Genomic DNA, 14,451 nt, shown 5'->3' on the forward strand with positions numbered 1-14,451 from the left:
TGAAGATGCAGTCAGATGAATAGAAACCGTTGGGAAGTGAAGACTGAGATCTCTGGAACTGAAGAGACCAGTAACTGATACGTAGGAGATAGAGGCCGATGGTGAATGTCCATAGAATACTGGGAACTGTTGTCATGGAATGAAGCTGAATTGGCTCAGGCACTGACAACACAGGAGTAGGTTTGTATGAGACAGGGTGGTTTATGCAATCAGGAAAAGGCAGTAAATGCATTCAGGCTTGGAGAGGGCACCTTAAGTAGATAGTGGGATTTGGAGAATAATTATTTTTCTTTTTTTAAGTTTTATTTTATTTATTTGAAAAAGAGTTACAGAGAGAGGTAGAGACAGAGAGGTCTTCCATCTGCTGGTTCATTCTCCAGATGGCTACAATGGCCAGAGCTGCACCGATCCAAAGCCAGGAGCCAGGAGCCAGGAGCCAGGAGCCTCCTCTTGGTCTCCCACATGGGTGCAGGGGCCCAAGGACTTGGGCCATCTTTTACTGCTTTCCCAGGCCATAGCAGACAGCTGGATTGGAAGAGGAGCAGCCAGGACCTAGAACCGGCACCCATATGGGATGCCAGCGCTTCAGGCTAGAGCTTTAACCCACTGTGCCATAGCGCTGGCCCCTATAATTATTTTTCTTGAAGTCATAAAAACTTCCTAAAGAATTAGGGTTTTTTTTGGAATATTTCATTTAATCAAGACCACTTTAGAAATTGAATGGCATTATAGATTATACTACAATGAGTTTCTGTTATTGGGAAACCAGAAGGTATCTAGTTTTATAGCTTTAAATCAAAAACATGAAAGTAGAAGAAGAGGATATTGTAAATTCCCATCAGTGGCTTAGAAATCAATACAGTAAAAGTTTCAAAATATCTTATATTGAAATAACAGTGCAAGGGTGTACTGACCAGAGCAGGATTGCTGTCTTTCCCATGCATTTTCTTTCTTCCCCATTAGTAACAGAACCCAGTAGTAGGGGGGTGAAGGATATAAATCAGATGATTACATGTTTACATATTTTTCTTGGGAAAAGTGGAATTACAGTCAATGAGACATAAGTAGAAGATGGGCACTCAGTGATGGCCGAGCAGCAAGATGGAGGGAGACCGGATCCCTGGTAATCCTGGAGTCATAGCAACGCAACAGCTGCTTACGTCTGGACTTTTCTTTGAATGAGTTAAGACTTTCCTTTAATGGTAACCTATTACTTTTTTAAAAAAGATTTATTTATTTATTTGAAAGTCAGAGTTACACAGAGAGAGGAGAGGCAGAGAGAGAGAGAGAAGTCATCCATCCGATGGTTCACTCCCCAGATGGCTGCAATGGCTGGAGCTGCGCCAATCCGAAGCCAGGAGCCAGGAGCTTCTTCCAGGTCTCCCATGTGGGTTCAGGGGCCCTAGGACTTGGGCCATATTCTACTGCTTTCCCAGGCCATAGCAGAGAGCTGGATCAGAAGAGGAGCAGCCAGGACTAGAACCGGCACCCACATGGGATGCTAGCACTTCAGGCCAGGGTGTTAACCTGCTGCGCCACAGCGCCAGCCCCGTAACCTATTACTTTAGGCTTTCCCATTTTATAGGGCCAAATATGATTCAAACCAATGCAAGTTTAATTTGGTTAAATTATCATTACCTTACAATGTTGTTAAATGATAATTTTAAAATTAAAATTAAAGTAAATAATGATAAATAAACAATTCAGATAATCTACATTTTATATGTGTGTGGAGCTTGTGGCTAAATTTAGCTCATGAATAGCAAATATAATAATTATTTGAAAGCTAATCTAAGAGGAATGAATCACAGGTCAGTGCCTATAGCTCAAAATTCCCTTTACATTTCCAGTATATCAAGCACAGAACATAAGCGCAGAGACACCAGCAAAGTTGGTAGGCCATTTCTCTACGTAATTAATGTGCTGTGATGAAAATGTAGGAACACAGAAGTTATTTTAAGCTCTAATTTTCACAGAAGTGGGAGGGGTCTTCAAAAAGTTCAAGGAGGCTGGCGCCACGGCTCACTTAGCTAATCCTCTGCCTGCAGCGTTGGCACCCCGGGTTCTAGTCCCGGTTGGGGCGCCAGTTCTGTCCCGGTTGCTCCTCTTCCAGTCCAGCTCTCTGCTGTGGCCCGGAAGGGCAGTGGAGGATGGCCCAAGTCCTTGGGCCCTGTACCCGCATGGGAGACCAGGAGGAAGCCCCTGGCTCCTGGCTTCGGATCGGCACGGCATGCTGGCCACAGCGCACCAGCCATACTGCCATTTGGGAGGTGAACTAATGGAAAGGAAGACCTTTCTCTCTGTCTCTCTCTCACTGTCTAAGTCTGCCTGTCAAAAAAAAAAAAAAGTTCATGGAGAATGTATGTTATGGAAAAATTGTGTCTATTTTGATAAATTCCTTACAACAAAATAAATATATCTCTTAATTCCATTTTCCACAAGCTTTTAAATTGTATTATTGATTGAATTATATCACTAAAGAAAATGTGATTTCTAAAATTAATGCGATTCTCAAGTATACATTCTGATAAACCATCACCTTTGAAATAAATAATGAAAGAACAGATTGCAGAAGGCTTATGAATATACTTGCAAAATTCCAACTGACGATGATTCATTGTCCAAAACCCAGCCTGGACAATACTGGACCATGCCTTAAAAGCCGTCAGTAATGATCTTCTCCTAATGACCTTTCTAGCTTCACCTCCCATCGTTTATTCCCCACGACCTTACACTCCAGGAACAGGAGGCAATTCTTACTCATTCACACAAGATAAGACACCACCTCAGGTCCTGTGCTCTGTCCTCTGCATGAGCAACTGTCTCTACTCCCTTCTCTGCCTCTCCACTGCCCCGTCTGTGTGCCTTCGTGGCCCCTTCTACGTCCTTATCAGTCTGAATGAAGGCTTCTCTGTCTCCTTCGTGCTCTAAAAGCATTTGGCGCACACCTTTATGAAAACACTGGGGTGAGCCTTGTGGCACAGTGGGATAAGCTGCAACCGACAATGGAGTGTTGGTTTAAGTACCTTCTACTCCACGTCTGACTCAGCTCCCTGATAATGGGCCTGGGAAGCCCCAGAAGATGGCTCCTGTACTTAAGTTTCTGCCGCCTACCTGCGGGACCCAGGTGGAGATCCTAGCTCCTGACTTTGGCCTGACTGATCTCTGGCTGTTGGGACTCAAGTTCTTTTGAGGAATGGACTGGTGGATGGAAGATTCTCTCTCTCTCTCTCTCTCTCTCTCTCTCTCTCTGTGTGTGTGTGTGTATGTGTCTCCCTTTAAAATAATATAAATAAATATTTTAAATTAAAGCTTTTATCTTTGGATGTTCTCTAATTTTTCCTTCTCATAACAGCACTTGTCTGTGGGCTCTTTGAGAGGCCATATTTGATCAGTTTTTGTGTCTTCAGTACCTAATGATCTGCCTGCACATAGTAGCTTCTTGATTGTCAGAAGTGCTATAAAATGTACTTTATGTTACTCACATAAAGATTGGTTTTTGTCCTATATGGAAAAAAATCAATCACTTTAGTTTTATTCAGAAAAGGTAATGACTTGAAATGAGTTAGGGAATCAAACCTGGGAGATATTATTATTGCATTTACATAGCACATTTCATCTGCACCATAGTGCTTACTAATCACCATAATTAGTTATTAAAGTTTAACTTTTTCCAGTTAATTAAACTTGCATTTGATAAAAGTATCCAGTTGTGGCAGATAAGCAGCTTGTATGCGTGTGTATATTGTTAAAGGCTGGATACAGAAGTTGAGGTTTCCATATTTCTCTGCTTACTTAAATACCTGGCAATATTGCTTCTCTAATACAGGAGACAAATAAACTCTGTTATTATGACTTATTAATACCTAGTTATTGAAGTTCTGTTCCTTGCAGTCATACCTAATTTCTTTTTTTTTTTTTTTTTGGAAGATTTATTTATTTATTTGAAAGGCAGAGTTTCAGAGAGCCAGAGAGCGAGAGAGAGCTCGAGATCTTCCACCCGCTGGTTCACTCCTCAGTGCCTGCAATGGCTGAAGCTGCACTGATCTGAAGCCAGGAGCCAGGAGCTTCTTCTGGGTCTCCCACGTGGGTGCAGGAGCCCAAGCACTTGGGCCATCTTCTACTGCTTTCCCAGGCCATATCAGAGAGCTGGATTGGAAGTGGAGCAGCCAGGACTCGAACCGGTGCCCATATGGGATGCCAGTGCTTCAGACCAGGGCATTAACCTGCTGCGCCACAGTGCCAGCCCCCCTCCACCAATTATTCTTAATGCATCCTTAAGGACTCAATCAGAGGCAATAGCCAAAGCCTTCAGACCTACCTGACATCAATATTCTGGTCCAGCAATATTCTGGACTCTTCCCTCCTCATCTACATTGCTACTTTCTCTCCATTGTAGAAACTTATGGAAAAGTAGTCATTAATTGCTTAAATTAGGAAGTTTACATGAAATGTAAAAAGGTAGTAGTCTTCTGTTTGCAGCTATTCAAAGTGTAGACCAAAAATGACATACAGAGATTTTACAATACTATTTCCCTAATTCTGATTGATACTAAGTCCTACAACAGATTCATGCAGAGGCGGAAGTGTTTTCTGTGCTCTATTCTAAATGCTGATACCCATTATCCTGGAGAATGGTCTCTCTTTGGCTGCATTGCCAAATGTCTCAGCACAGGGGCTGCTGTGGTAGTGGTCGCCGTTGTCATTGTGCTACTACAGTTGCAGCTGGAAGAAAAAAGATTCCAGACTGGGAAAAAAATCTGGAAAGAGTCACTCTGCTTGAAAGAAACCATGCATTCTAGACTTTTCCAAACTTCTTATCAAGGACATCCTTAGGTCTAATATCCTAGATTTGGAGTAATTCATTTCATATCTGTTTTTATGTGAAGCTCTTTAATTCATCATATCCAAATTGATAACTGAAAAAGATAAATTGTAAAGGAGAATACAGTATTGATGAGTGTAATGTAAAATAAGAGAAACAGAAGCACATGCAATTACTATTTTTAACATGGAAAAACTGCTAAGGAGTAAAGAATCAGAATAGTAATGGTGCTTGTCTTTGGTGAACTGTAGGTGATTCACTTCTTCCCTTTTGTTCTCTAAATGTTCTACAACAAGGACCATGACTTGGAAACAGGAAAAAATTTATAACTCAAGTTCCTGAAATACTTGATTATATAAAGAAACACATATGAAAATGAAAAGTATTAGGAAAAGCAACACAACATGGAAGTCAGTTGCAAACGATAGACAAACAATTCTTACCTATATTGAAGGAAGGCAACAAAGACCTGTCTTAGACAATATCATATCATAGCTATCCCAAAGAGCAGACAACACCATGGTCCATTTCATTTGGGCAGGTTCTGGAACACCTGTGCGATTAACCTTCCAGTAACTTCCTTCCGAAGCCTTCGGACTCCAGTCTCCTACTCTGTGAAGTTACAGCTTCCGAGAAGCCTGAAAATTGATGTGAAAGCACCTGGATTTCAATTTGCAGCAGATGAATAATGAGTTCATATCATGGTCAGAGCAGATGTTCAATCAATTCCTGGAGCGCTGTGTGAGTGTACACCATGAGGGTCAATGTTGTGTGGGAAACAACATGAGTGAGAGAGCCACGTGGTGTTTATGGGCATCACCACTGGGCTGGAATGATAAGGCATACTCAAATAGCTACCCTGGCATCAAGTACAATGGGCACAGAGGCCAATTCAGAAAGCTCTGCAGGGCAGAGTACCCCAGGGTAAAGATTCTGTGAAAGGGCATGAAAACCCTAAATTCCAGAGTTGGCTGCCTCATTACCTATGTGACCCAAGACAGGGTTCCAAGCCTTCTCTGAGTCTCAGATTCATCATTTTTCCAACCAGGAGAATTTTTCCATATGCCAAAATAACTTCTGCTTGTATGACAAACACTGATATAATACTTTGTACAAGAACTGATCTAACCTTCATAGCTACAGATATGAAGATTGCATGTAGGGTGCATGTGTAAGGCATATATGTATGACATAGAATGTAAGAGAATGCACATATTAAATCATCATATCAACCTTATCACACAAATACAATTATTAACGTTCCTGTTTTTTTTCAAGTGAGAAGTTGAGGCCCCAAGAGACAAAGATAAGTTCCTTAAGTCACATGACTAGGATTCAAAGCCAGGCAGTGAGTACACTTGATTGAAGAGTTGAAAGGTGTCTAGGATTTTACAAAAAACTGTGATGTGAGGCGTACTTTTCAGAGTGGAAGCTCACCATGAGTGGAGGGCCAGAAGTGGGCAAACAAGAGAGCTATTGGGAGGCAAGGCAGGAAACTGGGAAGACTAAACTTTAAATGCATGAGTTGGGATCCTTAGTCATTTTGTGACAGTGACAAACCACTAAGTACCGTAAGCTTTAATTATCTATAAAGTAAGAATAATGACATGTTCCTTGCAGGATTGAACTGAAGATCAAATAAGACAACACGTGTACAACGCTACACACAGCGGCTGGCACATGGAGCTATTACTGCCAAACAGTGGAGAACCTGCTTTGTCCAAATCATAATTCAGGATCAGATGAAATGGGGCAATTATTGTCTGTCACTGTAGTTAGGATACAAGTTAGGAAGATCTTGAATGTCTGGCCAGGTAGTTTGGATTTTTATGGTGTAACAAGGAGACTTCAAGGAGGAAATTGGTAACAACTGCCAATATTTGAATTTCCTAAGCTCTCATCTGGTGGGCAGGGTGAAGGGGGTGTTGTGGGAAGATCCATGGAAACATGTGTGGGACAATACCCACATTTGTGTACAGGGATGTCGGTCCCTCCCTCCCAGCTTACGGAACTGCCGAAATTTCCACTGTTTTTAATTGCTAAGATATTTTTGAAGAAAACCAGAGCTAGTCCCATTTCCACAGTCATGCAGCAATGCATTTTTCAGATTTTAAAACGAACATGGTTTCTAAGACGGTGGGCATAGTCAAGAACGGTGCTAAAGCCTGGCTACTTGAAAGGTGACTCAGGAGCCAGCATCATTCGCATGACTACTCCTTAGGAAGGCAGAATTGCGGGCCCCACCCCCGACCTCATAAATCAGAGAGTGCATGTTGACAAGGTCCTCAGGTGATGTGTAGCATATTAACATTTGAGAAGCACTACCCTAAATTCCTTAACCGAGTCCATCATTCTGCGTATACCAGTGGGTGATTCTTGTCTAGTCATTTTTAAGAGGACGTCAACTTAGACTCCAAGTACATGAAGCCATCTCCTTTTCATAGCATTTTAGTATGTAGCCTATTTTTTTTATTTTTTATTTTTCACACAGCTGAGAACCTGGCTGCCCTTCGCTGGGTGATGAAAATGAAAACAAGAGTCTTCGGCGAGGGGCAGGCCGGCTGTAGCATGGAGGAGGAGAAATTTATGTCGACGGGAAAAGAGGGCCAGCAAAGGGTTAAACAAAAAAGGTAAAATATGAAGACATCTTTGAATGAACCAATAGCAGAGGGAAACATTCTTTAAATAGAACAGGAATAAAGCGGACGCGGGAACATGCTGCCCCCCTTTGAAGTTGAGAAGGGAACGCCGGCGAGTGCCGGTGCTCCAGTGGCAGAGGCTGTTAACGAGGTTCTGAAGATGTGGCTTCGCTCCCGCCCGGCACACATACAGAGGTCTGGGGTCCGTTTCGTCCTCAGTAATCACTTTCGGGGCGAGGGCGGCTGCAGCAGCACCACAGGAACAAATACCTGGTGTCTCCTGGTCCCTTTCTCCCTCTTCTTTCTTCCCTCCTTCCCGACCAGCCCCTGTACTGCAAGGTGCCTTTCCCTTTTCAGTCTCCACTTTGGAAAGCCTTATGCACCCTCATCTTCCTCCTCTCTGAGTCACACACGCCGTTAAAATCGACTTCTGAAGTAGTTATCAGTGCTCCCCCTGGGCCTGTCACCCTGTCATTTAGAATCGTCGGGTTTTTAGAAAATCTGAGAGGCTGACAACAAACAAAGCAGCCCGCCGGATTCTCAGCCTCTCACATACTCAGAAGTGTGTCTCTGTTCTCTCCTGGGTTCTCGTCCCACCAGCCAGTGCTGGTGCTGATGGGGCAGCAGATTTGCAACGTGCAACAACATTGGCCTCCCTGCTAGCCTGCTTCCCTCCATGTTTTTATTTTGTCTTTAAAATATTGTTCTTCCGTGTCTCATTTTATTTTCTACCCTTTAAGTGCTCAGCCTTGCAAATTTTCACCAAAATCACATTTCCGTTTAAACTATGGACCAGAAAGAATCATAAATGTTTAAAGACAGTATCCAGAGAAAAGTTGTATGGACGCTGTGTTCGCTGTTACACATTTCATTCATGTCTGTTTACCACGCCACTTTTCATACCGAGAAGGGGAAATCCTGTCTCTGAGGCATGCATGGCTTTGTTTGTAACACTCGCCCGGCCACACGAGGGTCTGTTGGTGCTGGGCATTAGATCTGAGATGACAACTGAGAAGTACAGACCTCTCCCAGGCGTGATTAACCCCTCACTTCCAAGCGCCCAGGGCACAGGAACACGCGTCTGCTACAGACGTTAGGATTATTATGGCTAATTGTTTAAAATGGTTTGCCTCCTCCATTAACCTGCTCGCTGGGATGCCAACACCCCTCAGTTATTCAGGGGGCTCGGTGTTGAGTTTGTGGATGGTCAAAGCAGAGGTGATTTTTTGAAAGATTTTTGCTTGGTTGTCACTTTAAAATGTGTGAATATGTTCAGAAGTGCCCATTAATGTAATCTTATGCTTTAGTATTGTGTGTGGATAAGTGGGCTTATATCCACGCTGAGTAATTAGTGACCAAGAGCTAGTGGAATACAGATGAATACTCAGTCATGTGTCGCTGATGGCAGGGCAAATTCTGACAAATGCATCGCAAGGCAATTGTGTCCTTGTGTGAACACCATCGAAACTGTCCTTCCATAGCTGTGACATCACACAACAATATGATGTGCTGAGAACACTGTTGCATGGTGTGGGCCAATTGCGTCTGTCTCTGGATCTGTACAATGGGGATAATAATAATGTGCTTACCTTGTAGAAGTAATATGATAATGCTTTAACATACTTAATAAAATGCTTAGCATAGAGTAGGTGTTCAGTAAAGACCAATTAAGCTATTGATTTTAATCAGAAATGAAAAGCTAAGAATCATAGATAGTAAAATCAAGTTTTGTGTTAGTTCCAGGGGACATTGGGTGTTCTCCTGCGTCTTAGCACTCTGCCAGCGCATCCTGACACGATCCAAGTGAAATGGTGCCATGTAAGACTTTTCTCTACGAATGGAACTTCATGGGAACCAGCCCCAGAAGTACAGAAAATTAGCAGTACCTATCCCATACTTCCCATGTCCCAGATTTCTGAGCCAGACTAAGTACTATTAAATTATAGAGAATCTTTTACAAAGAACACACATATACATACACACACAATCACAAGAAAAGTAAATGCTGGGCCATTAGGGTGTTTATTTCTAGCTCACAGGAGTCACAGTATACTTTGTGAGACTCCTACCAGGGAGTTCAGAATGGCTGCCTCATTCCCATTCACAGGCTTAACTCAAGGAGTGCCTTCCCCAACCCTGCCAGGGCAGCAGGACCCCACCCCACCCCATCAGTCAGTTTCCGGTGCAGGAACATGATAGCATAGTCAGTATCAGAAATGGGCTATTTCCTATTTTGTCATTGTCTACCTCCCTCCTAAGATTTCGGAGCTCAATTATTCATCATTTATGGGATGAGTAAGTGCATGTACACATTCACTTCCAAAGTTTTTCTTCAGGGTCTTGAGCTTCCTTCTAGAATTTTCTTCAGAAGATAGGAAATACCTAGATAATCCCCAACTTCATGGGCGATGAAGAACAATTCATTTCCATTGCTACTTAATGGTATATGCCCCGCCATCCCCTCTGACTCTGAGTTATTCATTCATGAAGTTAACAGTTAACTCAAGTTTATGTAAGGGCAATCTGGAAAGACACTTCCTAGTTCACATGGGATTTGTTTTTCCCTGGCTGGAGACTCGGTCCTTAGAGAAACGCTCCCAGGTTACCCACTTTGAAAGATGCAGAGAGACTTTACTAAAGCACCAGCTCCTATGCTCCCTGTCATGTCAGCAAAACTGGGAAAGTGATTAGAGGAAGGCTCATCACCACTACTGTCTATTGGGAAGGAGGCTATGCAAAGCAGCAGCAAATGTCCCCGAGGAGACTGTGGGCTTCTCGAGGGTAGGAGCTGTGGGTCCCCCGTGGGTGTCTGGCCCAGAGTGTTCGGACATAGGCAGTATTGAATAACACATTAGCACGAGCAATTGGGATATATTTCAATGTAAGAAAAGCTTTGCTGATGATGGGGATGGGGAGTTACAAAAGCTAGGAACTGAGTTTTTGAGAGAGGCCAGATCTCTTTAGTAAATTTCTTTTAAAAACAGAACAAACACTAATGCATTTAACCACACCAACATTTTTTTCCTCGCATAGAACGAAATGACTTTTTCCAGTCTCTACAATCCAGCCTTTGTGTACATTACGGTAGTTAACAAGAACAGATTTCAGTAATTTTAGTCTTTACTCTAGAGCAACTTTCCTTCTACTCACTGCCATTGAACAACTTGAGGGATTGTTCTGGGAAAGGCACTGGATTCTAGAGTTGTAAATGGTAATAAAGTGACATGGTCCGAACCCTGGTCTTGTAGATAAATAAACCTCGTTCTGGAAGGACAGAGTCAAGAACTCACAAAACCTTTTTAAATTTTATTTATTTATGTATTTAGAGCGGCAAAGAGAGATCTCATATGCTGGTGCCCTCCATGGGAACTGGACTCAGGTCTCCCATGCAGATGTCACCTGCTGCCTCCTGGTGGGGTGTGCATTAGCAGGAAGCTACAATCTGTTGCAGAGCTGGGATTCAAACCTGTAGACCGGATGCCCACCCCTCACAAGCCCTTTCTACAGGGCAGGACTTCATGTCCTCAGCGAGGAGAATGGACGGTTTGGGGACAGAAGTGGAGTTTGCACACAAAAGCTGCTCTTCCATATCCACACCTGGAAGACAAGATCAACAACAGAATCCTTCTTCGTAAAGTAGTAGTTGCCCAAAAGGGAAACGTTTTAGAGGAAGGACTGAAGGAAGAGGGCAGAGTCTCATTAAAACAGAATCTTAAACTCATAACTGATCAGTAACAAGAGCAGAGATATGTGCTTACCACAGCTGAGGATGTTTATTTCCCGAACGAACCTCCTGATAAACTGGTTTCATCTGAAGGCTAATTTGCAACTAGAAAGTATTCTGAAGATCACCTTATTCTAACCAAGAACCTGAAGATAATTGTGACCCCCGCCCCCAAGAAATAAATACACTTAACTTTGCAAGTCAGTCCACAAACATGGTAGAAGTGAGACACAAACTTCAGGAAACTCTGCTCACACATCAAATCTGATGAACTCTGCCATTTTCCGTTCATGTGCAAAAGGCTACATGTGCGCCCCTAGATTGATTTCAGGACCCAGTAATGGGTCCTGCAACATTTCAAAAAACATCGTCAATTCCTCTTACCAGGTCATCCCCATGTACTTCATCCTCCATGGACCTACAGGGTCCGCATAGAGAATCTTCTCCAGTAGTGTAAAGACCGGTAGAGTTAAAATTCTGCAGTGCCAGCTGCACAGCCTTTGGTACTCAAACTTGTCTTGCTGACAAGGTCAGTTCAGCCCTCTTGTGGGGCCAAAGAGCCTCATCCCTGTTCCCACTGCTGTGTCACCTTTTCTGGAATTTCCTGCCTACGGAGAACTCTCCGTGCTCCCTCCAAAACTGTCTTGACATAACTAGCATTTTCATCGGTGCAGGTTGCATATGTTTAGGTCACACACAGTTTTGGGCTTTATGATACACGCATGCCCTTTGTAGGCTGTGGGGCTGAGTTGTGGTTAAGCACCGAGACCCTCAGATCTTCAGTAGCAGCTTAGAGCCCTGCTCTCACAACCCTGGCTGTCAATGTCAGGTAGCTAGGATGCCCGAGGATAAGGCTCTTGCAGAAAAATTCCACTGTGCCTGCCCTGCCACGCAGCGCTGAGGGCAGCAGCACCGTCCACTTGGAAGTAATCTTCCTACTTTGATGCTATTTCAGTGACTTGGGCTAGGACAGGGAGAAATTCTCCATGTTTGGCCCCCAGCTGTTGACCAAACAATGTTAATCATTCTCTGCTCTTTGCACCAAAAGAAGGTAATTAATGTTCCCAAAGAGAATGTTTAAAGGAAGGCATGATCAGGTGTTGGCTGGTAGGCAGCAGCTGGGAAGCAGAGAACAAGTGAACCCAGGACAGATGTCAAAGCACAGAGATGTGTTTCTAAATCCTGAATGTGGAGGGTTTCTTCAGATGTTGTTTATGTGGCGCTGTGTGTGTGTGTCTTCGCCAGCCTGCCTCTCTCCCACATTTCTTCCTGTTAACATCATTGCCACTGAAAGCCAGGCAGGCAGGGACTGTACAATCTTTCCCTACAGTGTGGCAGTGCCTCAGGTTTGAATCCTCGCTGAGTCACACGAATCCCTCTGGGTCACCAGGCTGGAGGGGACAGGGAAGGAGGACAAACTCCCGGAATGTCTGCTGGGAGAGCTGATCTGCCTGCGGACTCCGACTCCCACTGGGTCCCCGGAAGACACAAAGAGATTCTTGTGGTCCCTCTGGGGTGGAGAGTGTGGGGTCACAGTAGAAACGGGCAGGCAGCACTGTCACCTTCAGCCACCGCCTTTCCAGGGAGGGGCCCCTGGGCTGGACGGGTGCAGGCTGCAGCCCGGTGCAGGGGACGCCTCCATCTCGCCTGCCAACCGCCCTTTCTGCTTAAGGGAATCTTGGGACCGCTGGGGGAAGCGTGCCGCTCTGCCGTCCGGCTTTCTCCCGCTCCTGTTATGTTGCTGTTAGGATTCCTTTTGCGGAGGGACAGTATTAGCAACCTCGACGGTGCGCAGCCACCTCGCGGGACAAAGAGGATGCGGCTTCCATAGCCCCCAGCACCCCTAGAAAAGAGTTAGGGACGAAGTGCCGGCTGCTGCCTCGCCGCGCCCCGCCGTGGGCTACAGGAGGTGGCGGGCGGCCGGTCCTTGGAGCCAACTTGCCCGGCTGCGCCCTGCCTGGAATCCGATTGTCCCGGGCTCCAGCTGGCATCCAGGACTTAAAGGGGGGAGAGGGGGAGGAGTCGCAGCCCCCGACACCAAGTCCCGCACCCTAGACCCCCAGCTTCCAGCGCCGTCCCCACTGCGCTCACCCACCCCAAGATACGGTGCCCCCCAGTAGCGCCCCAAGCGCAGGGCACTGTTGGCCAAACAACCTGCACCCCAGCCCTCAGCGCCCAAGTCCGGACGCTCTCCCGGGTTTGTCGGACCGCTGCAGCCGCAACTCTGACCTCTCCTGCCCCCAGCTCTCGGCCGGCCATCCTCCCGCGCCCCCACCCCACTTTCTCCAGCGCCCCGGGGCTGTCCCCTGGGTGGCCGCAGACGGAGCCGGGGTGGCACTATCTCCCGGCGGGGGTTGCTTGGCCAACTCACCACCCTCCGAAATTTGCATCCTCCGGGGAGCGGACGGGGCGCCCACAAAGCTGTCTCCAGGGACAAGTTGGAAATCTCCCAGCCCGGACCGCAGTCCCCTTTCGGGCCTCCACGGGGGTCCCTCGCCTGCTAAGAGTGGGTGCGCGCCCCGCTATCGGCCCCAGGACGCGAGGGTGAGCCCCGCCTGGCCCCCGGCCGGGCAGCGGCGGAGCTCAGCCCCATCGCGGGCCGGGGCCGGGGCAGGGGCAGGGGCTGGCGAGGAGGCGCGCAGAGCTCGGCAGCTCGCCCCTCCCTCTCCCGGGCCGGGAGGGACTGAGGGGAGGGGAGAGGCGCGGAGGGGAGGGCCGGGAGGGGCTGGAGGGCCGGGAGGGGCTGGCGCGCCTCGCTGCAGCCGCCGCCGCCTGGGCTGCGTGGGGAGGCGGGCGGGGCGGGCTGCGCTGAAGTCGGGAGAAGTTTGCGCGCAGCTTCAGAGCCCGGCGCGTGCTGCAGGCGCCCGCAAGGTGAGCCCGCTGACTTGGGACCGGAGTCTGCAAGCGCGGGGGAAACCGCCTGGCAGCCTGGATCGCAGCCTGGGCAGGCTCCGCACCATCCCTGCGGGCGGCGTTAAAGGGTCGGGGACTCAGAGCGGGGGCAGGAGAGGGCGAACTCGGACTAACGCAGTTTGCTCTCACGTCAAACTAGGAAAGTCAGCCCCTCGCTCGCTGGCTTGCGGACCTCCGTGGGGAGCAGAGAAGCGCGCAGCAGTGCCTCGCCTCGCCCTGGCGCTGCCGCCGCCTGCCCAGGAGATGGGCGCCCGTGCCTGACTTGCTACCACCACCTGAGAACGCCCTTCGCGTCCCCTGGGTTGTGCCCCGCCGCGCACTGAGAGAATTCCAGGTAAGGAGGGTCTGGA

The 14,451-nt window shown here is 46.8% G+C and overlaps 1 protein-coding gene and 1 long non-coding RNA gene across 3 annotated transcripts in view; one reads left to right on the top strand and one right to left on the bottom strand.

The window, feature by feature from the left end:
- Nucleotides 1–10,758: 10,758 nt before the first annotated feature.
- On the bottom strand, nucleotides 10,759–13,800 carry LOC138845740 (uncharacterized). The gene is made up of 2 exons (XR_011382926.1): nucleotides 13,560–13,800; nucleotides 10,759–11,061 (listed from the first exon to the last, which is right to left on the bottom strand). It is a non-coding gene; the product is annotated as an uncharacterized lncRNA (long non-coding RNA).
- Nucleotides 13,801–13,977: 177 nt separating this feature from the next.
- The window catches only part of CALCR (calcitonin receptor), a 163,846-nt gene continuing 163,372 nt past the window's right edge, over nucleotides 13,978–14,451 (top strand). The window contains exons 1-2 of one of the 2 annotated variants that reach the window (XM_008261488.3): nucleotides 13,978–14,059; nucleotides 14,241–14,435. The gene's annotated coding sequence lies outside the window, so the exon portion shown is untranslated. 2 annotated transcript variants of the gene reach the window in all.

The sequence above is a fragment of the Oryctolagus cuniculus genome, chromosome 16, assembly GCF_964237555.1.
Source record: "Oryctolagus cuniculus chromosome 16, mOryCun1.1, whole genome shotgun sequence".
Taxonomy (NCBI): domain Eukaryota; kingdom Metazoa; phylum Chordata; class Mammalia; order Lagomorpha; family Leporidae; genus Oryctolagus; species Oryctolagus cuniculus.